Source organism: Odocoileus virginianus, chromosome 24 (assembly GCF_023699985.2).
Source record: "Odocoileus virginianus isolate 20LAN1187 ecotype Illinois chromosome 24, Ovbor_1.2, whole genome shotgun sequence".
Taxonomy (NCBI): Eukaryota; Metazoa; Chordata; class Mammalia; order Artiodactyla; family Cervidae; genus Odocoileus; species Odocoileus virginianus.
In genome coordinates, this window is record NC_069697.1 from 2,496,554 (window position 1) to 2,520,324 (window position 23,771).

The following is a 23,771-nucleotide window of genomic DNA, read 5'->3' on the forward strand; positions in this document are numbered from 1 at the left end:
GTAGTGAACAAGACTATACCCAAGAAAAAGAAATGCAAAAAGGCAAAATGGTTGTTTGAGGAGGGCTTACAAATAGCTGCAAAAAGAAGAGAAGCTAAATGCAAAAGAGAAAATGAAAGATATACCCATTTGAATACAGAGTTCCAAAAATAGCAAGGAGAGATAAGAAAGCCTTCCTCAGTAATCAGTGCAAAGAAATAGAGGAAAACAATAGAATGGGAAAGACTAAAAATGTCTTCAGGAAAATTAGAGATTCCAAGGGAATATTTCATGCAAAGATGGGCTCAATAAAGGACAGAAATGGTATGGACCTAACAAAAGCAGAAGATATTAAGAAGGTATTAAGAAGATATTAAGAAGAGCAGGCAAAAATACACAGAAGAACTATACAAAAAAGATCTTCATGACCTAGATAACCATGATGGTGTGATCACTTCACCTAGAGCTAGACATCCTGGAATGTGAAGTCAAGTGGGCCTTAGGAAGCATCACTACGAACAAAGTTAGTGGAGGTGATGGAATTCCAGCTGAGCTATTTCAAATCCTGAGAGATGATGCTGTGAAAGTGCTACACTCAATACACCAGCAAATCTGGGGCCAGCAGTGGCCCCAGGACTGGGAAAGATCAGTTTTCATTCCAATCCCAAAGAAAAGGAATGCCAAAGAATGTTCAAACTACTGCACAATTGCACTCATCTCACATGCTAGTAATGTTCAAAATTCTCCAAGCCAGGCTTCAACAGTACATGAACCATGAATTTCCAGATGTTCAAGCTGGATTTAGATAAGGCAGAGGATCCAGAGATCAAAATTGCCAACATCTGTTAGATCATCAAAAAAGTAAGAGTTCCCCCCAAAACATCTACTTCTGTTTTATTGACTATGTCAAAGTCTTTGACTATGTGGATCACAACAAACTGTGGAAAATTCTGAAAGAGATGAGACTACCAGACCTCTTGATCTTCCTCGTGAGAACCTGTATGCAGGTCAAGAAGGTACAGTTAGAACTGGACATGGAACAACAGACTGGTTCCAAATCAGGAAAGGAGTACATCAAGGCTGTATATTCTCATCCTGCTTATTTAACTTATATGCAGAGTACATCATGCAAAATTTTGGGCTGGATGAAGCACAAGCTGGAATCAAGATTGCTGGGGGAAATATCAATAACTTCAGAGGACACGACCCTAGTGGCAGAAAGTGAAGAACTAAAGAGTCACTTGATGTAACTGAAAGAGGAGAGTGAAAAAGTTGGCTTAAAGTTCAACATGTAGAAAACTAAGATCATGGCATCCAGTCCCATCACCTCATGACACATCAATGGGGAAACAATTGATATAGTGAGAGATTTTACTTTGGGGGGCTCCAAAATCACTACTGATTGTAACTGCAGTCATAAAATTAAAAGATGCTTGCTTCTTGGAAGAAAAGTTATGACCAACCTAGACAGCATATTAAAAAGAAGAGACATTACTTTGCCAACAAAGGTCTGTATAATCAAGGCTATGGTTTTTCCAGTAATCACAAATGGATGTGAGAGTTGGACTGTAAAGAAAGCTGAGCCCCAAAGAATTGATGCTTTTGAACTGTGGCGTTGGAGAAGACTCCTGAGAGTCCCTTGGACTGCAAGGAGATCCAACCAGTCAATCTTAAAGGAAAGCAGTCCTGAATATTCATTGGAAGGACTGATGCTGAAGCTGAAACTCCAATACTTTGGCCACCTGATGCGAAGAATTGACTCATTTGAAAAGACCCAGATGCTGGGAAAGATTGAAAGCAGGAGAAGGGGACGACAGAGAATGAGATGGTTGGATGGCATCACTGACTCAATGAACTAGAGTTTTACTAAGCTCCGAGAGTTGGTGATGGACAGGAAAGCCTGGTGTGCTGTAGTCCATTCAGTTGCAAAGAGTTGGACATGACTGAGCGACTGAACTGAACTAATATGTTTTGTATATTCTTTCAAGAGAAAGTTAAAAAAATACATAGTTTAAAAGATCTTTAATGGCCTCTTCATAGGCTTTATTTTTATCTACTCTAATAAATGAAATAGTTTTTAGATCATTATCTATAACTTGAAAATTTAGCAACCACTTTTCAATAATGCGTGGTTCCTGGTTCGATTTTACAATCAATAAAGAGATACATATTGTCCTTCAAGGCAGTGTATATGTGCTATAAAATATCCAAGTTTTTCAAATCCATATTTTATGAAAAAACATTTATAACTGAATAAATTTAAGATTTCTTTCACTTTACTGTCTTCATTACTTAATGGGAAAAAATAAAAGCTTCCTGACATTTATGTTATTTCTGATAATGAAAACAAAGTTAATATGCATGTAACCATTAACATATATTTTAACATTGTCCATGTTAATATAATCATGAAATAAATAAGACAGTTAGTTACCTGTTATAACTGTAGGTTACTTTGAAATATTTTGATTAAACACACTATTTAGCTCCAACTAGATTATGATACTTAACATTTTATATTTTCTGTCTTCTTATAACATTTCAGGCTACTGAAATATTTTTGGACTAAAGTATTTTAATAGTTTGATTGACAAAATTATAGATATTTTCTCAACACAATTTCAATGTAGTAGGAAAGAGATGAAAGAAATACTATGAACATTTTATCCCAAATCACATATTCTTTCAAGCCCATCCTTAGTTCCACATTTTAAACTGAGTCTTTCCTTTCTGGTCCTGTAACCTTTCTACATCCTATTGTAACCTGCTACAACATCCTATTTCTGTGATGCTCTCTGCCCATAATTGCTTTCACATGTTTGGTTGAACATTGATTGAATTTTATCTTCCCTTTCAGAATGACCTCATTTCTCTGATAATCTCTGTGTTAAAACATCTTTTTAAGCATCTGGCATATTTGTGTTGATGTTGAATTCTGTATTAGTGAAGGCACTGCTGACCAAGACGCTATAAACACAAGCTCCTTAAAGTGAGGTCATGAATTGATAGAGAGGCAAAAGAAAAACAAATGTTCAGAGTGAAGACTGAACTCCATATCTTGTCTCTTCATTTAATACAAGCTGTGCTCTAAAGTGGAAGTTTAACATTGCCCCTTATTATTTTAAGTATATAATGGACACATGATTTGTGCATATTTGGTTACATATGTAAAGAAAGAATTTTTAGTATGAATAGAATGCTAGATTTCTAATTTAAAGAAAAATAGATATGCAACAAGTAACAAAGGTTTACCATATAGCATAGATAAGTATAGTCAATATCTTGCAATACCCTATAATGGAAAATCATCTTAAAATATATGTGTGTGTGTATAACTGAATCACCTTGCTGTGCACTTGAAACACAGTAAGTAAACTATACCTCAATAAAATATATATATTAAGAAAAGAAAAAAACCCTTATCTTTTCCATGACATTAACCTGGAAATATCTCATGTGTGTGTGTGTGTGTGCTCAGTTGCTCAGCTGTCTCAGACTCTTTGCAACCCTATGGTCTGTAGCCCAAAAGGCTCCTCTCTCCATGGAATTTTCCAGGCAAGAATACTGGAATGGGTTGCCATTTCCTCCTCCACAGGATCTTCCCAACCCAGGATGGAACCCACATTTCCTGTGTCTCCTGCATTGGCAGGTGGGTTCTTTACAACTGAGCCTGGGAAGCCTGAAACATCCCACAGTTGCCCTTAAATGTGTCTGAATGTTACGCAAAGCTAAATAAGTCAAGACTGTTGGAAAAAGATGGATAAACATACCTCAAATGCAGAGTTAAATATGTTCTTAGAAAATATTTCATCAGTGTCTATCATTGTCTGTTTTTATGTGATGCATTGTTGAAGTACTAGAAAATCTTACTATAGGTGTAGAATCTGACATCTTTGGGAAATTGAACACTGCATTTTCATAGCAAGTTGACGTCAAATTCTTTAACACATGTAATATGATACATGTGGAACATTTACTGTTCAATAGCCCTCAAAACTTTTACTTCCATTTGGATGGTAAGCCATAATGTAAAAATCTCTAAGGCTTGACATAATTTTCCAGAGTCCCCTGTGAATCTAGTGTTTGCAACTTTGTAGCTAAAATGGGACTGCATATTCAAAGCAGGTAAGCAGGTGAAACAGATGGTAAGAAAAGTGACTCCTTATTTATAAGAAGATCTAAAACACAGACATTAAAGTCCTTGTGGAATTTTTTTTTTTTTAATCGTATCTTTTTAGAAGAGCAGAACTATTGTTTTTGGTTACTGGAGAGACCAGAAAAGTTTAGTTGACTCATGACCAAGTCATTATCAAATTTGAACTCATTATTATCTTCTTCAGTTGCACAACATCACCCACTACTTCCTCTGTCCTTCCTGGCAAATCACCACCACCTTCCTCTCCATTTTTCTCTCTTCAGGCCAGAAACTAATTGGAACTGTTATTTACAGACACACCTCTCCCTCCCCAATCATATTCACTTCATCTTACTCTAATTCTCACTTTCTGTCTCAAAAGCCATCTCCTTTCTACAAAGTAATCATTGGTGCCACCATTCAGACCCTTTTCATTTTTAAATTGAAGTAAAGTTAATCTACAGTATTATATAATTTATAGTTGTATAATATAGTGATTCACAATTGTTAAAGGATTTAACCCATGTATACTGTTCATGGGGTTCTCAAGGCAAGAACACTGAAGTGGATTGCCATTCCCTTCTCCAGTGGACCATGTTTTGTCAGGCCTTCAGCTGCTCAAGGTATTAGGATGATATGTCTGGCATCCTGGTTGTCCCACTGCTGATTCTCATTGAGTGTATAAAACTTCACTGGCTGTCAGGTGTCAGGCGATCAGGGGTCAAGAAAAAGCCCTCTGAAGGGGCTGGAAGTGGGTCCAGGGAAAGCTGGAGCAAATGCTGGGAGATGGCCAGGATCACCACAGAGGTGTGATCACTCACCTGGAGCAAGACATCCTGGAATGTGAAGTCAAGTGGGCCTTGGGAAGCATCACTAACAAAGCTAGAGGAGGTAATGGAATTCCAGATGAGATATTTCAAAACCTTAAAGATGATTCTGTTAATGTGCTCCACTCATTGTACCAGCAAATTTGGAAAACTCAGCAGTGGCCACAGGACTGGAAAAGGTCAATTTTCACTCAAATCCCCAAAAAAGGCAATGCCAAAGAATACTCAAACTACTGTACTATTACTACTACTTCACACGCTAGCAAGATTATGCTCAAAATCCTTCAAGTTAGGCTTTAGCAGTATGTGAACTGAGAACTTCCAGATGTACAACCTGGATTTAGAAAAGGCAGAGGAGACAGAGATCAATTTGTCAACATATGCTGGATCATAGAAAACACAAGGGAATTAAAAAAAAAAAATCTACTTCTGCTTCACTGACTACACTAAAGCCTTAACTCACAAGCTGGAATCAAAATTGCCAGCAGAAATATCAACAACCTCAGATGTGCAGATGATACCACTTTAACGACAGAAAGCAAAGAAGAACTAAATAGCCTCTTGATGAAGGTGAAAGAGGAGAGTGAAAAAGCTCACTTAAAACTCAACATTCAAAAAATTAAGATCATGGCATCAAGTGCTATCACTTCATGGCAAATAGACGGGGAAAAAGTGGAAACAGTGTCAATTTCATTTTCTTGGGTTCCAAAATCAATGCAGATGGTGACTACAGCCATGAAATTAAGACTCTTCCAAGACTCTCCTTGGAAGAAAAGCTATGACAAATCTCAACAGTGTATTAAAAAGCAGAGACATCACATTCTGTAAATGTATCACATCTTCTGTATCCATTCATCTGTTGATGGACAACTAGGTTGCTTTCAGAGAGTGACACTCATTAATAATGCTGCTATGAATGTTGCACAGAATGCATGTTTCTTTTTGAATAAATTTTTGTTTTGTTGGATATATACCCAGGAGTGAAATTGCTCTCTAATGTTTTTATTTTTTGAGAAATCCCCATGCTGTTTTTCCACAGCAACCACACCAACTTACATTTCCACCAACAGTGTATGAGGGTTCTCTTTTCTCCACATCCTTGACAATATTTGTTATTTTTGTTCTTTTTTGATGATAGCCATTTGACAGGTGTGAGGTGACAGCTCATTGTGGTTTGATTTGAATTTCCCTGAAGATTAGCAATGGTGAGCATCTTTTCATGTGCCTGTTGGCCTTCTGCATTTTCTGTTTGGAAAAATATTCAGGTCTTTTGCCCATTTTTTAATTGGGCTGTTTGTATGTTTTTGATTTTTAGTTGTATGAGCCATTTAAATATTTTCGATTTTATCCCCTAATTGGTCATATGACTTGCAAATATTTCCTACCATTCAGTAGGCTGACTTTTCATTTTATCCAAAGTTTTCCTTTGCTGTGCAAAAGATTTTAAGTTTAATTAAGTCCCATTGGTTTATTTTTGCTTATATTTCTTTTGCTTTTGGAGATAGTATAACGAGGAAGGGTTAATTTTGACTCTATGGTGGATCTATTTCTGTGATTTTAACCCTTGTTTTCTCTGTTTTTGCTATTATAATCATATAATCAGAGAAGCCTGCCCCCTCTACCTGACGTTTAAAACTAAAGTGACTTTGTTTAGCTCACAGGGAGATAATCTGACCCTGCCTCCCTGTGAATGACTGTAAAAAAGAAGGAATTAATACATGCCCTGCCAGAGGCTTGGTGTTCTAGTAGGTATTTGCAGGAGAAGGCAATGGCAACCCACTGCAGTATTCTTGCCTAGAGAATCCTGTGGACAGAGGAGCCTGGTGGGCTGCTGACCGTAGAGTCTCACAGAGTCAGACATGACTGAGCGACTTAGCATGCATGCATGCACTGAAGAAGGAAATGGCAACCCACTCCAGTGTTCTTGCCTGGAGAATCCCAGGGACGGGGAAGCCTGGTGGACTGCCGTCTGTGGGGTCGCACAGAGTCAGACACGACTGAAGTGCCTTAGCAGCAGCAGCAGCAGCAGCAGCATGTATTTGCAAGAATTAAACAGTCTTTTCACTTTGCTTCTTCATCTACCCTAACCTCTGATCCATACCAAAAAAAAAAAAAAAAACAGGCATCCAGGCCCCAACAAGACGGTTATTTTGAGACATTAGTTTATCATCTTCTTGGTCAGCTGTCTTGCCAAATAAAGTTCTCTTCCTTGCCTTAACACTTTGTCCCTTGGATTTATTGGCCTTTCCTACAGTAAGCAGAGTGAGCTTGGGCTTGGTATCAATAGGACAAAGAAAACATTAATATAATTTAAATCAAAGTGTGTTCTGCTTATGTTCACCTCTAGGAGTTTCATGGTCTGACATTTAGGATTTGAATCCATTTAGAACTTATTTTCATTTCTTTTTAGGACCTTTTGAATAGGTAGCTGGTCTTCATACCAGCTTTCTAGGTTTTCTCCTCTTCAGAAAATCTATAGTGCCACTTCCAAAGTCTCATTCTTAAATGCATCTTGTGTATGTTACTGAAATGTTTAACATGTACCAATGATCTTCGACCTCCTATTACAAAATCTAAGTTTTCATTCTTAGTGTATATGTTCCTTTATGATTTTATATAATTTTCAAAGGGCTACTTCTGCTTCTTTATGTGTGGCCTTGGCTTATAATTATCAATAACTCCATGTTATGCTCTGAGTATATACCTCTTATTCTATGGATAACTTTTGTTGAGTCTATAATATTAGATTAAGTTAGTTTCAATTTCAAGAAACAAACCATTCTAGTTACCTTAAAGAGACATAATACAGGGAGTAAGTGTTTATACTATCATTGGGAGTGCTGAAGAAGGTTTTAGGCCAGGCCTTCACAAGTCTCCCATCTCTCTCTCTTGAATGCACTACTCTATTTGATATACTCAAAGTTTATCTTTTAAGAGTCATCTGAAGCATCCGCCCTGCTCTGAATCCCTCAGGGCTGTGGGTTCTTTATTGGACTGGGACCTGGTGGTCCGGAGTCAACGATGAGAGAGTGAAAGAAGGAAAGAGGCTAATATTCCCTTGGTTATGCAGCCGGCTTTCGCGCTCCAGGGAATGAGCCAGAAGTAGAGATATAGAGAAAGAGAAAGAAAGAAAGACGCGGGGACCTAAGCTCTGATGGAACAAAGGTGCTTTACTGAATTCTGTAAGAATATATATACCAGTAGCTTCTTTAGATAAAGATCAAGAGACCTGACTTTACAAGTTACCAAGGAAACAAGGAGCAATAGAGGCCACATGGCCAAGAGGCGACCCATAACAAAAGAGGGTCTTAAATAGCCCCTTTCACCAAATGGAAAAGCTAATGAAGGAAATCCTATGCTGGGAGAGGCTTGCCTGCTCCTCTCACCCCTGACAAGGACTGATAAGGAACAGAGGGCTCAAGCACACAGGAATCTTACTGTTAAATGCTTCCTGACACAGGGCTACTTGGACACCCTGACTTTCTGTCACATTCTGCATATATATTCATTATGATAATTCACAGAAAGTATTGTAGCATTATATTCACTTCTTCACTTAGAACTTAGTCATCATCAAGACTTAAATATACGCCCCTGTGAAGGCACATACTATTTTGGTTCCAACTAAATATATAAACATCTATGGCCTAGACAAGTACCTGCAAGAAAATGGGATTTATAAAAATATGCTGAATGCTTATTAAGGAATCTCCACGCTGTTCTCCATAATGGCTGTGTCAATTTACTTTCCCACCAACAGGGTAGGAGTGTTCCCTTATCTCCACATCCTCTCCAGCAATTGTTGTTTGTAGATTTTTGATGATGACCATTCTAATGGGTGTGAGGTCACACCTCATGGTAGTTTCAATTTGCATTTCTCTAATAATTAGTGATGTTGAGCATTTTTTCATGTGCCTCTTGGCCATCTGTATGTCTTTGGAGAAGTGTCTTTTTAGGACTTTCAACCATTTTTTATTTGATTATTTGTTATTTTTGATATTGAGCTGCAATAGTTGTTTCTATGATTTAGAGATTAATCCCTTGTCTTGGTCACTTTGTTTACAAATACTTTCTCCCACTTTGTGGTTTTTGTTGCTGCTGTCTTTATTTTGTTTGGTTGATAGTTTCCTTTTAAAAAAAAAAAAAAAAAAAAATAGAGCTACCATATGATCTAGCAATCTCACTCCTGGGACTCAGAGATTGTCATACTGAACCTACTTAAAAAACAGAAATTGAGTCACAGATAAGAAAACAAACTATGGTTACCAAGTGGGAAAGGGGAGTGAGGAATAAATTGGGAGATACATATACACAGTACATAAGGTAACTAAGAACCTCACGTGTAGCACAGGGGACTCTATTTAACACTCTTTAATGACGTAAAAGGGGAATAGAATCTAAAAATGAGTGGATATACGTGTGTGTGTGTGTGTGTGTGTGTGTGTGCTAAGTTGCTTCAGTCATGTCCAACTCTGCAGACCCATGGATGGTAACCCACCAGGTTCCTCTGTCCACGGGATTCTCCTGGCAAGATACTAGAGTGGGTTGCTGTGACCTCCTCCAGGGCATCTTCCCAACTCAGGGACTGAGCCCACATCTCTTGCATCTACCTGCATTGGCAGGCAGGCTCTTTCCCATCAGCACCACCTGGGAAGCCCGTGTTCACACTGCAGTGTTAGTTTCCGCTGCACAGCAAAGTGAATCAGCTTGATATATATATATGTGTGTATGTTTGTATGATATATATGTGTGTGTATGTATGTATACACATACAAATGTATATACATATATATCAAAGTGAACATATACATACACACATACATACATACATATCAAGCTGATTCACTTTGCTATACAGCAGAAACTAACACAACAATGTAAGCCAACTATACTCCAATGTAAAAAAAAATAATTAAACATATGAAGAAAAAAATCAACCATACCAAAAAAGAATAAATGAGTTAAAATATATTGAATAAATAAGTTGATCAAAAAATGTTGAATGCATACTGAAAGCAATAATATTATAATATTATTGCTTATAATATTATAATATTATAAGTATGCATAAAAGTCAAAGTCAGTAACTACTGGCTTTCTTACTACTCAATGCATGATAAAGAAAAAAAATGATGTTTTATATACTGGTAACTTGAATCTTTTTTTTTTTTTTTTTTGAAAATGAGAAAAATTGTATTATAATGCAAAGGAAAAAAAAAAACAAAAACAAAGACTACTACACCTGAAGGGTGGAAAATTGCTTGGTCAAACAATTTGAGTGTTAACCATATACAAGTCTAATCTTTAAGATTTCATAATGATCAAACTTTAATAAATGAAATCTGCTAGACAGTTGGTTTCTTGGAAATATCACATTGAGTTTTTCTTGATTTACCATGTGTATGTAGCACACTGTCTGATGCTATTTGACCCTATTTAGCCCCTCTTTGCAGAGAAGGCAATGGCAACCCACTCCAGTACTCTTGCCTGGAAAATCCCATGGATGGAGGAGCCTGCTGGGCTGCAGTTCATGGGGTCACGAAAAGTCAGAAACAACTGAGTGACTTCACTTTCACTTCTCACTTTCATGCATTGGAGAAGGAAATGGCAACCCACTCCAGTATTCTTTTCTGGAGAATCCCAGGGTCAGAGGAGCCAAATAGGCTATAAGTCCGTAGGATCTCACAGAGTTGGACATGACAGTGATTTAGCATGCACACATGCATCTAATAGTTGAATAAAGGAATAAACTGAATAAGGACTAAATTTAAAAAATATGTATTATTAAAAAATTTAGTGAAGAGGAAGATGTTTGGTGGATAAAAGAAGATAGACTTTTTTGTATTAGTATTTAAAAAAAATTATTGTGCCTGTTTTAATTTTTATTTCCATTTATTTCACTAGGCAGTGCATTTTATTTTTTGAACCATTTACTTTATCTTTATATTTACTAGCATACTAGAGAAAAGTTTGTGGGTTTGTAAATAAAATCTCAAAAGTTTTTCTCAGCCTTAGTGGGTATGTTAACAGACAGAGGGAGATTCTTTACCAGCTGAGCCACAAGGAAAGCCTAAATTATTTTAAAATGCCTCCAAATGAATTTTTGGTGTCTAAAATAGTTCTGATCCCTTTTTGGTACTATTCTGGAGCTGATTTTAATAAAGTAACAGCTAGGTATGATATACATAAGTTAATCTATATTAACATTGTGTTTGTAATGAATTGCATTAGAGTATTTAAAAAGTTGAGAATGTTAAATTAAAGTATGCTTGATCTTTATGTTTGAATACTAGCACTTTTGTTTGCCTCTCAATACGGACAATATATTTAAATATAACAAACACTAGAGCATACATACACTTTCAAGGACTGGCTTAATAGGAAATAATTTCCTAACAGCTTCAGCCAAAGAGAGTTTTAAGCATGAAGTATTATACAGTTTTTTCTATTCTAAATTTCATGTTAGACACCCAAGTTTCTTCTAAGGGAGGTAAAATTTTCTTTTCTATGAGCAATTTTACTGAGTTTATCTTCATAACTTAGAAGACTTGCTGTCCTTGGGAGAAGAAAAAGAAAGAGCTTGCTCACACATTTTTCTCTTCTAACATTTAACAGCTCTAATTAGGATAATAATCTCTCTTTATGGGAATGGCAAAGAAAAAGGGGACAATGCAACTCCAGAGAAGTATTATTAAAATGTCAGCCTCAAAAAAGCCATGCATTTTAAAGCAGTCAGTTTTCTTGTCTAGCATTACTTCCTCTTATCCATCTTATGGATAGAAGTGTCTTTTAGCTACTTATTTATATCTTTATAATAAAAGAAGTATATATTATCTGATGTGCTATTTTGTAGACATATTATTTTAAATTAAAAGTTTTAATACAGGAAGAATGGATGACAGGTGACATGCCAAACATGATGACAGTGTTACATTGGTACAGTATATTAACTTATTTTTTATTTTATATGATTTTTTGCAAACAGAGATTACAATGGCAAACTAAAAATGGAACATGTCAAAAACTAAAAAAATAAAATGTGCTCTTCAAGGGCCTAATGTAGGCATGAGTCACAAATGTAAAAGTTAAGTCCATTTTAATAAAATATTGTGGCAGAAAGTTATTGTAGTTGTTATATAACTAAAGCCATTATAGAATCAGATTTGGGAAAATTTTATATAGTTAGGGAGAAAAAGAATATTTGACAGGAAGAAAGCTTTCTGATTGGAGAGGAGAATATGTGACATTCTCCAAATATTCAAATGAAAGTAAAAGAAAAAAAAGTTGAGACCCACACTTGATAAAGAAGAGAGAAGCACTGACAAGTTTCATAAATAATACTGGTTTGAATTAATCAGGTAAAGATATATTGCCTGTACAGATGAGACTATCAGTAGATATTATGTAGGAATTTGTCTTAATAATTTAATTGATCATGAACATATTCCTTATATTAGTATATATTTATCTTAATACAATAGGGGAAGTGTTAGAAATGATAAGGAAAGATTTTCTTTATCAGAAAATATCAACCATGAAGAAAATATTTTCACTAAACACCAGGAAGGGTTTCATCACCTTGTTAAAGAAGATGATCTCCTCACAGCTCATAGAATATATCTGCTTGGCTCTAACTAATTATGATATGAAATGAAGAAAGTAAATTTAGTTAAAGGAAAATAGTGAATTGAGTTTTGTTAAATCCCAAAGTAAATATAAAGTTAGTATCTATTTATTCCTTTTAGAATACACCATTTGTTTTTGTTCTGTCATTCAAAAAATTCAGTCAAGTGTGTTAAATGTCATCTGATTATTGATATTTTAAAAATGTTTTTCTATCCTGGTGAATTGAAGAGCAAGCTATCTAAATTATTTTTCACATCAGAAATCTGCAATGATTAGTGTGTTACAGTCAGAAAGGATCATAGATTATGCACAATGTTAAATGACTACAAAGAAATGTCTCAGAGCTACTGCATTTAAGAGAAAGTTAATATATTCCAGATTCTCAAGAATTCTCAGATTATGTACTCCATTATTCATATTATGTTGTATTATGTTATGTTGTCTTATGCTGTATTTGCTTGGATTCACAAGTATCTGAAAATATATTTTGGCAAATTAAGAACTAGTTTATAAGACTTGTTTAACAATATAAGATGAAGCATGATGCTGTTACTTAGTTGCTAAATTATGTCCAACTAGTTTTCAACCATGTGGGCTGTAACCCGCCAGGCTCCTTTGACCATGTGATTTCCCAGGCAAGAAGACTGGAGTGGGTTGCCGTTTTTCCCTCCAGGGGATCTTCTCCGCCCAGGGATTGAACCCTTGACAGAGGAGGAGATGGTTGGGTGGCATCACGGACTGGATGGACACGAGTCTGAACAAGCTCCAGGAGATGTTGGTGGACAGGGAAGCCTGGCGTGCCGCAGTCCATGGGGTCGCAAAGAATCCGACAGGACTGAGCGACCGAACTGAACTGAACTGAGCTTCTGCTCTGGCAGGCGGATTCCTTACCACTGAATCACCAAGAAACACATGATAAAGCATACTTTTAACTATTTATGAAATTCTCCCTTTAATAGTGCATAGCTCTAGTGTACATATGAATCTGTAATGCTAAAATCAGCAGGACTTAAAAAAACCACATAAAAAAACAACAACATATTATATTTGAAAGATGAATGATTCTTGAAGAGTCAAGGTTTTTTTCAACTTCGGTTGTTGGAGCCACTCATAAAATTAATTGCAAAGTAACTCAGTAAAAATCTTGACATTTCTCATGTCTTTAAGGCATGTCTTCATTCTTTGAGACAGCATCCAGTGAGTCTTCTCACAGAAAGTTAATTTAAATAACTACATATTGGAAGAAACTAACCAATCAAATGAAACTAGCCAACCAAATCAGAATGTGTTACATATTGAATTTCATTTCCAATGAATAATTTACTTACTGTTTGCTAAATAGATAATCTCCGCTTTAATTGTTCCATTAATTAATAATCCTTTTGTAGAACTTATTAAACAACCTCCTTAAGGTAAATCTGAATTGATTATTTTTTAAATAACTTTTTTTTTCCCCTTTTGGAACAAACAAATGCACATAATAACTGCACAAGAGGTACAAAAGAACATGTGCTGAGAAGTAAACCTCCCTTTAATTTACTTTAATTACCCTATTTGCCCACTGGGGGTAGGGGAGACAGTGTTATCATTTATGTCTTTTATCAAAGATATATTTTGTACATAATCATTTTGGGTTTTTTGTTTGTTTGTTTGTTTTGTCTTGGTTTAAAACAAGTAGTGGACTATGAAGCCTGCTATCCTGTACTTCAACTAACTTCTGGAAAACTTTGATAACAACTTCTATAGAGAGGTTTCAAATATTTTAAAAATATTGAATAGTGAATATTTGACTATAACACCATTGTAGAGATAAAATAGTTGACATAATAGATGAATTTGGCTCACTTACAAGTATATATTTCTAATTCTGTCATTTTTGGTTATGATTTATTTTTAATAAGGCATAATTTAAGTATAACAATGAACTGTTTGTAGACTATTTCAGTTACTATTGATGCATGCAATCACTACAACCTTACTGTTAAATAACCATTTTGTTAAGTTCATAGACTTAACAAATTCAGGAATTTGGATTGGACATCTCTTTACATACAATATCACATCTGGGAAATTTCATTTGTTGGGACTGATTGCCAGCTGGGTAATGGAAACATCTTAAGATGCCCACATACATTTGGTGATTGATGTGGACTGTTAGCTTAGACCTCAAATGGAACTGTGGACCAGAGCAACACATGGTCAGCTATGTGGCCTACATTCCATTTAGCATGATGGTCACAGGGAATTCAAACTTGTTTCACCTAAACTACTTTTTTGTCTTAATTATGAAGTTGAATGGAATCACTGTTCACTAGTAGCCCTTCTGATGTAGCATTCTAATTCACCTTTTAGCATTTTAGTTAGAGCTCTAGGAGTGGTTTTAAGAAGGTCTTAGCCAAGTTAAATCCCACAGATCTCTTAATTCTACCCTGGAACCAAAGGTTAGCAGGGCATATGCAATTGCTGTATAGTTCTTTTTTTTCCTAGAGCACTTGGTAGTCATAAAAAATCCCAGTGCTTTCATGTATAGGCTGTTTCTGTGGGGAAGTCAGAGAGCATGCTGATAGTATGGCATTTTATATAAATATCTGAAGATTTCTTTCTTTATCCCCTTTTTTATATGTGGGTATTAATTATTTTGTCTGTTTTATTTATCCGAGAATATGGTTTTCCATTTCAGACTGTAGATGCGGCATTTCTTGGGCACTGGAAAGTTTTCTTGTTGCATTTAAATCTATTAAGATAGATTTTTTAAACACAGAGACAGGAGAATGCATATTTTGGATTATGTTTGTCAGTCTTTTGTATCTGTTGGTTTGTTTCCTAGTCTTCTTTGATTTTCACCTTATTTTGTTCACTTATCTTAATCTGACCTCAACACCCTCTATTATTTAACAGTGCTTATCCCTTTTGTACTGCTATCAGTCTGCCCTTCATTTCTAAGTGAATATATTTTTCAATTGTACTAGCTTTTAATTTTTTTCTATTTTCTGGCTTGTATTCTCCAAAATTCTTGAATCTACACTTTTGAGATGGAGGTTCCTTTTTCCCTTTTGAAGTTTATGTCAAAGGCTCTGTCCCATGGTAGTGTTTTTACTGGGAAGTTTTCTTGGTTTGTTTTTCCTTCTTTCATTCTCTCATTCCAATTTTATTTTTTCTGGAATTATCTTTGTGAAGACTCGGTGCTATTCCTTTTCAATTACTGTGTATTTTTCAATGTAGTCTTTGCTGCCTGGAACAGCTATTTGTAGGGTGTTCCTGTTAGGGTACGGCCAGTTTCCATGCTTCATAATATGTTTCTTTTGGCACCAGGATTCAAGGATTTGTTGTTGCTTTGGCTTCATTTTTCTTGTCTAGTTGATTTTTGTTGTTGCTTTTTTTTTTGCTGTTCTTTTTCACTTTTTGGCCATGCCACATGGCATGTAAGATCTTAGTTCCCTGGCCAGGGACTATGCTTCTTGCAGTGGAAACACAGTCTTCACCACCAGGCTGCCAGGGAAGTCCCAATAGATTTCTGAAGACATAAAAAATTCTCCAAACGCAGCATTCATTTTCTTCTTCACTCTGGCTCACCAGAAGATTGTTTTCTGGAAATACAGAATGTGTCTGTGGGTATCAATAAAGTCTAACCTCTCCTCCTCCTTGATGATAAACTGTATTCAGGGAAGTTCCTAATATAAATCCATATGCATTGTTTCCATTCTTTCTAAAAAGGTGGGACCTCTGCTTGGGAATTATGAATAGCTTCATTGTGAGATCTTTAGTCACAAGCATCCTCTCAGATCCTATCTGCCTCTCTGTTTATAGTAGTCTTTCATCATGTATAGTTATTCAGACTTATAAATATCTCTTAGCATTATAAATGACAGAGTTTTTCCTTCAATTTCATATTTTTGCTTGAACCAACCAAGTCATTTTATGTCTCTGCCTCTTAATATTTTATCCTTTGTTAATGGACAAATGCTTGTAGTAATTTTGTTATAAAGCTACTCATTTAATGTCTCCACCTAGACAGTGTATAAAAAGCAGAGACATTACACTGCCAACAAAGGTCCATCTAGTCAAAGCTATGGTTTTTCCAGTAGTCATGTACAGAATGTAAGAGCTGGATAATAAAAAAGGCTGAGCATGAAGGCATTGATGCCTTTGAACCCTGTGCTGGAGAAGACTCTTGAGAGTCCCTTGGACAGCAAGGAGATCAAACCAGTCAATGCTAAAGGAAATAAACCATGAATATTCATAGGAAGGACTGATGCTGAAATTGAAGTCCAATACTTTGGTCATCTGCTGAGAAGAGTTGACTCATTGGAAAAGAAGACCCTGATGATGGGAAAGATTGAAGGCAGGAGGAGAAGGGGACAACAGAGGATAGCATCACTGACTCAATAGACATGAGTTTGAGCAAACTCTGGGAGATGGGGAAGGACAGGGAAGCCTGAGGAGTTGCAGTCCATGGGATTGCAAAGAGTTGGATGTGACTGAGCAACTGAATAACAACAACTCAACATCACTTCTGATATCAAGTCTTTCTTGACTCTCCTGTTGGGACCTTTTGTTGCAGATAGAATTATCAGTACCTCTTCAAACACATAAGTCCTTAGATTTATGATTATCACAGTAGGTATACATAATTCCATTACTCTTGCCTGGAAAATTCCATGGACAGAGGAGTCTGGTAGGCTGCAGTCCATGGGATTGCAGAGTCGGACATGACTGAGCGGCTTTACTTTCACTTTTCACTTTCACTTTTCACTTTCATGCATTGGAGAAGGAAATGGCAACACACTCCAGTGTTCTTGCCTAGATAATCCCAGGGATGGCATAGCCTGGTGGGCTGCCAAATATGGGGTCACACAGAGTCGGACATGACTGAAGTGACTTAGCAGTAGCATACATAATTTTACATGCCTATCTTCCTTGTAAATTCTTTGAAGACAAAGACAATAGCTTATTCATTTTTTTCACCCTCCAGTTAAAGCATAAGGAGTTAAGCATAATACACACCTAAAAAATATTTCTTGAACTACTGAGGTATGACATCTAATTACCTATTGTATACATGAAAACACTGATTGGATTTGTTATCCTTTGGAAATATTCTATACTTAATTATATTATATTGATGATGATGCCCTGAGGAGTCTTTGATAAGTGGTTTTCATTTTTACCTGTATTATCAGTGAGGATTCATTGCAAATCATTCAGTTACAAAAATCAGGCCAGGTCTTCAATGATATAATCATGAGCTTTTTTGTTTTCTCCAGTGTACAGTTAGTTGATTCTGTTTTATCATGAAGATTTTTATATCATTATTATTATTCAATAAATATTTATCAAACAATATGAATTTAATTTCATTTTCAGTTCCCTCAGGAATACAAAAGATACTTTTAACACAGATCTTGTTCTCAAGAAACAAAAAGTATGGTAAGAGATAAGACCTGCACTTCTTATAATTTTTTTTCAGATTAAAATATATAATGCTACATAAAGACAAAATTACAAAGTGCTTATCTTCTAAACATTTTAATATAACTTACAGCTGACATTTTATAATATTCCATCACAGATTTTTTTCTTCCTATAGTAATATAGGAAAGGATACTAGAGTGAATTGTAGTGTGGTTTTGACATTAACTGGAAGGTTTGCCTGCAAATAGTAACCTAATCCATTTAAAACTCATAGTTCACATCTACAAAATGGGGAAAATGTAACTACTACATAAACCAATTAGCACAATGTCTCAGACATAAAAATATCCTAAAATATTTGCTGGTACCTCAGGTAGACTATAGTCTAAGATAGATGACAACAACTGTAGTTAATAATTTTGCTTTTCTTTTCGTTAATTTATTTTTAATTGTAGGATAATTGCTTTACAATATTGTGTTGGTTTCTGCCATGCATCAACATGAATCAGTTGTAGATACACATATGTCCCCTCCCTCTTGAAGTTCTCTCCCATCTCCCACTCCATCCCACCCCTCTGGATTGTTACAGAGCCCTGGGCAATCATTCTCTTTGATAGATATTTTACACTTTTCCAATTTTTTTGTTTCCTTGTTTTTTATTTGTTTCATTTTGTTTACAATTAAACACTATAAGTAATGCTTATGTGTACAGTTCCAAATATATTTCTACAGCTATTTTTATACTCTTAGAAACAAATTTTTGCCATAAAATTCTTGAAGAACAACTGGATTTTGATAGGCTTACATCAATTGTTTTGTTTTGCCTTCCCACCCTAGACAATTGTTGAACTTCTGCTTATTCTTTCAGTCTTTTAGCCTGAGAATTAGTAAATTGTTGAAGAGAAAGTTGTTCCAAATATTGGACTAACCAATTTATAGTTCTCTTTTCCTCAGTCTTATCCCCATAATCTTGTTCTATTCATGTTTTTCCAATGCCTGCAAACAGATTTCCCTAATATATATATATATATATTTTTTTTTTTTTTTTTCCAGTTGTTTTTAGATGGAGATTTGGTTTACAACAGGTGTGTTCAACATCAAGAAAATAGTTCATTTCTTGACAGGGTAAGCAAATCTAGTGTGATGATTATTTTCACCCAATGCTCTAGAAAATTTATTCTATTATTTTTGAATGGCAGCGTTATTTGGAAGACTGCTGTTAATTTAATTAGTTTTGGGTGAGGATGAAAGTGAAAGTGAAGTTGCTCAGTCATGTCCAACTCTTTGTGACCCCATGGACTGTAGCCTACCAGGTTCTTCCCTCCATGGGATTTTCCAGGCAAGAGTACTGGAGTGGGTTGCCATTTCCTTCTCCAGGGGATCTTCCCGACCCAAGAATTGAACCCCGGGTCTCCTGCATTGCAGGCAGATGCTTTACCATCTGAGGCACCAGGAAAGTCCCAGTGCCTCTTCTTTTCGTAGGCACATCAATATTTTGTCTCTCCCTGCTTTTAAAATTGTGTTTTCCAATGAAGTGTGGGTGTGCTGCATCTAATCATGAACTTAAAAAAAAAAATCATCCATTTTCATATATTGTGCTTCCTGACAATCATATTTCTTGTATTAGGAAATTCTTAGGCATTGTTCCTCAAGTTTTGCTTTGCTTCATTTCTCTCCACACTTGTATTCTGGAACTATAATTAAACATATGTTCATTCTAGCCCGTATATATCTTAAATTATCTTTCACATATTTAATTTATTTTTCTCTTTTGGCTGACATTTCAAAAAATTATCTTCAGCTAGATATTTCTGTTCTTCAATTCATTCTACATTTGTGTTCTATGCTATGAAACTCATTCATTTTGTATTGTGTTTCAGCAACCATGTTTAATTTGTGAAAATATATTAGTTGATTTTAAGATTGTCTGGTTATTAAAGGAAATATTTTATAGCATGCTGAAAGTTATGAATTCATTCAGTGCTTTCTTTTTCTTTTCAAACATAGTAGTCCTATATGCAGCCACTACCGATTCTAATATTTGCAAAGTATGCGTTCTAAAGTGGTCGTTATTATTGCTGACAGAACTTTCATGTTGTACCTTCTTGGGTAGTTGTGGTTTTGCTTGTCAATTCATATTTATTTGTGAGGTTGGTGACTGATTTTGCCTGATTCTGAGAATTCTATCAACCCTGCGTCACCCTGCTGCTGCTTCTGCCGCTAAGTCGCTTCAGTCGTGTCCGACTCTGTGCGACCCCATAGACGGCAGCCCACCAGGTTCCTCTGGCCATGGGATTTTCTAGGCAAGAGTCACTCTAGATCCCTTGAAAATAATGGCTTAATGAAGGCATCTGGGTTTTAGCCCTTCTAGCCTGTCCAAGTCTTACAACCATTGCCAAACAATTGTTATTGGCATTGCTCTGAGAAAAATCTTATTACTACTGATTCTCTCACTGGTCCCAAATTAGAGTTTCAGGGTCAGGTTTCTGGTAAAGTTTTTCTTTCTTTCTTTTTTTTTTTTTTCTTCATTGAGTGTGAAGGGGAGGGGGGGAAGAGTTAGCTGTAGTCTTTAAATCTTTGAAGATTGTCTTCAAATTTTTAAGTGCTAAGAAATACATTAACAACATTTTAGTCTAGGCCTAGTTGTTTTGAGAAAAATCTCACTTTGCCTTATAAATCCTTTAAGAATATTGATCTCCATACTAAAGCATGAATTTCTCAAATCAGGGCACCTAGCCATCATTTTGTATTCAATATTTATTCCAGTACTTCACTAAATGTTCAATAAATGCCTTATTGATTACAAAAATAACTATTATTTGATTTAGTTCTAAAGGCCCTCACTTTATAAAAGGACAAAATTAAAATGTGAGATTAATATATTGTTCGTGTTTCACTCACCTTTCAAATACATCTTACATTTTTTACCTCTCCATTTATCACATTAGAAGGTGTAAGTCAAAGTCCTGACAGGATATATAAAACAAGACTAATAAATGTTGATGGAACTATTGAGAAAGAAGGAAGATTCTAATCCAAAGGAGTTTGTGAAACTGGATTGAGAGTAGATGAGAAAGAATTTTCAGAATATCTGAGGAATACTGCACATGAGTAGATGAAGAAAGGGGGAAGTAGTGAAGATCGTCAATATGATAGGAAGACTGGAATATGACATTGAACATTGGTCTAATATATATAAACAGTCAAATCTCTTACAAAAAAAGTTTTTTTTCTAAATGAAATTTAAAAATAAGTCAAAAAGGTGTTAAATCTAATGACATACCTTAAAGTGAAAGGTTAAATATTAAGAACAAAAAAATGGTGACAGTTAAGTGCGAAAAAAAAATGAAATATGTTGTGGGAAAATAAGTTTCCCCATATATAAGTTCTTTCTATTTCAAACTTCACTATTTTGAACTATAGTTAAAGTCATGTCTAATTTAGGATCAAAATTGAAATTATTTAAAAGTTCTTCTCTGAGAGATTGCAAGGCATAACTCAATAAAAAATAAAAGATTAATTGTTAAATGAGTATTATTGCCCTCAATGGTATCTCATATGTATAAAATCTATATTGCTTATTTAACACAAGAAGAAAGTTAATTTCAGCTAAGAAATGAAGGGTGTAAGTCCAAGAGAGTTCATACTATTTTTCAAGAAGAATTCATCTGATTTCTCAGACCATCAGTAAAATCAGGACTAGACTCTATTCCCTGCTTCTTTTAAAGATACAGTGACTGTTGACTTCTGCTATAGTAAAAATGTTTTTTTTGATAGGGAATAAAATTAGAAGAACTCAAAGGCTTGAGCAAGCAATGAAATTTGAAGTAAAGAAAAATTTTTTTTAAATACTTGCATTAGAAAAGAGTTCTGCTCTGAAAAAGGACTGTCAGAAAATCTACCTTAATAGCCCAATATTAGTAGCATATGAACAGAAATATGTGTCATGTCTGAAGTGTACTGTTACCTCTGTGTAAGAAGAGATTAAATGTCAGATTTTAAAATATCCCTTGTTTTAAAAAAAGAGAAAAAAAGAAATCTAACACCCATGCTTAAAAGTCGTGTGGGTAGTCTAACATCTGCCTCCTGCTGCTGCTGTCTACAGTTGTTAAACCTGCCTTAATCGATCTGGAATTAATCCTATACCTTATTTTATATATATTATATATATTATATATATATTTATATTATATATTATATATATATTATATATATTTATATTATATATTATATATATATATATATATATATATATACTTGTTATAGGATATTAAATCTCATTTTATGTCCTCTCCTCTGAAGTGATTCTTATGTAGAACAAAATCCAATTTCAATTCAGGTTCATTATGCTAACCTTTATGCAAGGTACTATTGGGGAATCATTATCGAGACAACTATCTGCAGACCCTGAATAACGGATAAAAAAATGAAACTGTAGAACTACTTGAAATCACCTCTGTGTTCACTTTGTATATAATTCAAATATTCATTGAATTCTTTGGTTTACAAGTTGCAATAGATGATAGTTGATCTAAAATCTTTAGAAACCCAAGTATAAACTCCAGTTCTAAATAAGTGCTAGAGATGTAATGTACAACATGGTAAATGTAATTAACACTGCATCATGTTTATAAATGCAATTTACTAGATCAAATCCTAAGAGTTCTCATCAAAAGGAAAAAAAAATTCTTTTTAAATTTTGCATCCGCATGAGATAATGATTGTTCACAAAACTTTTTGTGGTAATCATTTCTTCATGTTTGTAAGTTAAATCTTTATGCTACACACCTTAAACTAATATAGTGCTATATGTCAATTATATCTCAATAAACCTGGAAGAAAAAGTCACTAAAAATAAACACAAACATACATACGTATATTCCTTATAAACCCAGATAATTTTCATTTTACATTTACCAATTAGTGTTTGACATCTTTGTTCTTTCTGATGTGCAATCATAATGGTTATATATACTCATGTTGGTAGACTGATAAACTTGATACTTGAACAGTTTTATTCATCTGGGTCTACTATTAATAGTTCAGACAGTTTCACAGAACAATGTTAATTCCCTCTTTCAAGGCTATATAATGTAGTAAGGATGAACAATTTTTTTACTGCCTTATGTAAAAAGAAAATCAACTTCTATTTACATGTCTTCAGAATGGAAAGGTGTCTGCCTTTGGGAATAGATAAATAATGAGCTTGTGCAGAGTTTTCAACATACGTATTTTTAGACATAAACTTATGTCCTTTTCTGCTTTTTGAAAGAAGGGATTTTTAGGAAAGGCCAGCTATAAAGTTCTTCAGATAAAAAAATTTGTTTTTGAGAGTATGCCTGTTGAAGCAACATTTTTACCATATATGTTAATCTATTTGCTTATTGCTAGTTTTTCCTCCTTCCCACATGCCCTCTTCTTAAAATACAACACTAAGCAAAAAGTGTAATCATGAGTAAATGGGAATGATGCCATCTTATTTAATTGCTTACTAAGGATATTACTTGTTCATCAAGATTATTGAACATGTAACAGCTATCTGAATATTAGTGACTTCATGAATATAAGCAGAGTTTTCATGTTATTTTCCAAAAGAATTAGTACATTTTTATAAAATGGATGTTATAGAAGGGAAAATATATATGTTAGAGCTATTGTATTAATCTCAAAGCATGTAAATAAAGACTAACTAGCCACTTAACTGCTACTGTTCTTTTTTGGGGGCACCATTTAGCAATTACTGGATTCATTCTCTGTTTCTTTAAAGAGCATGTCTTAAAATTAATGAACCT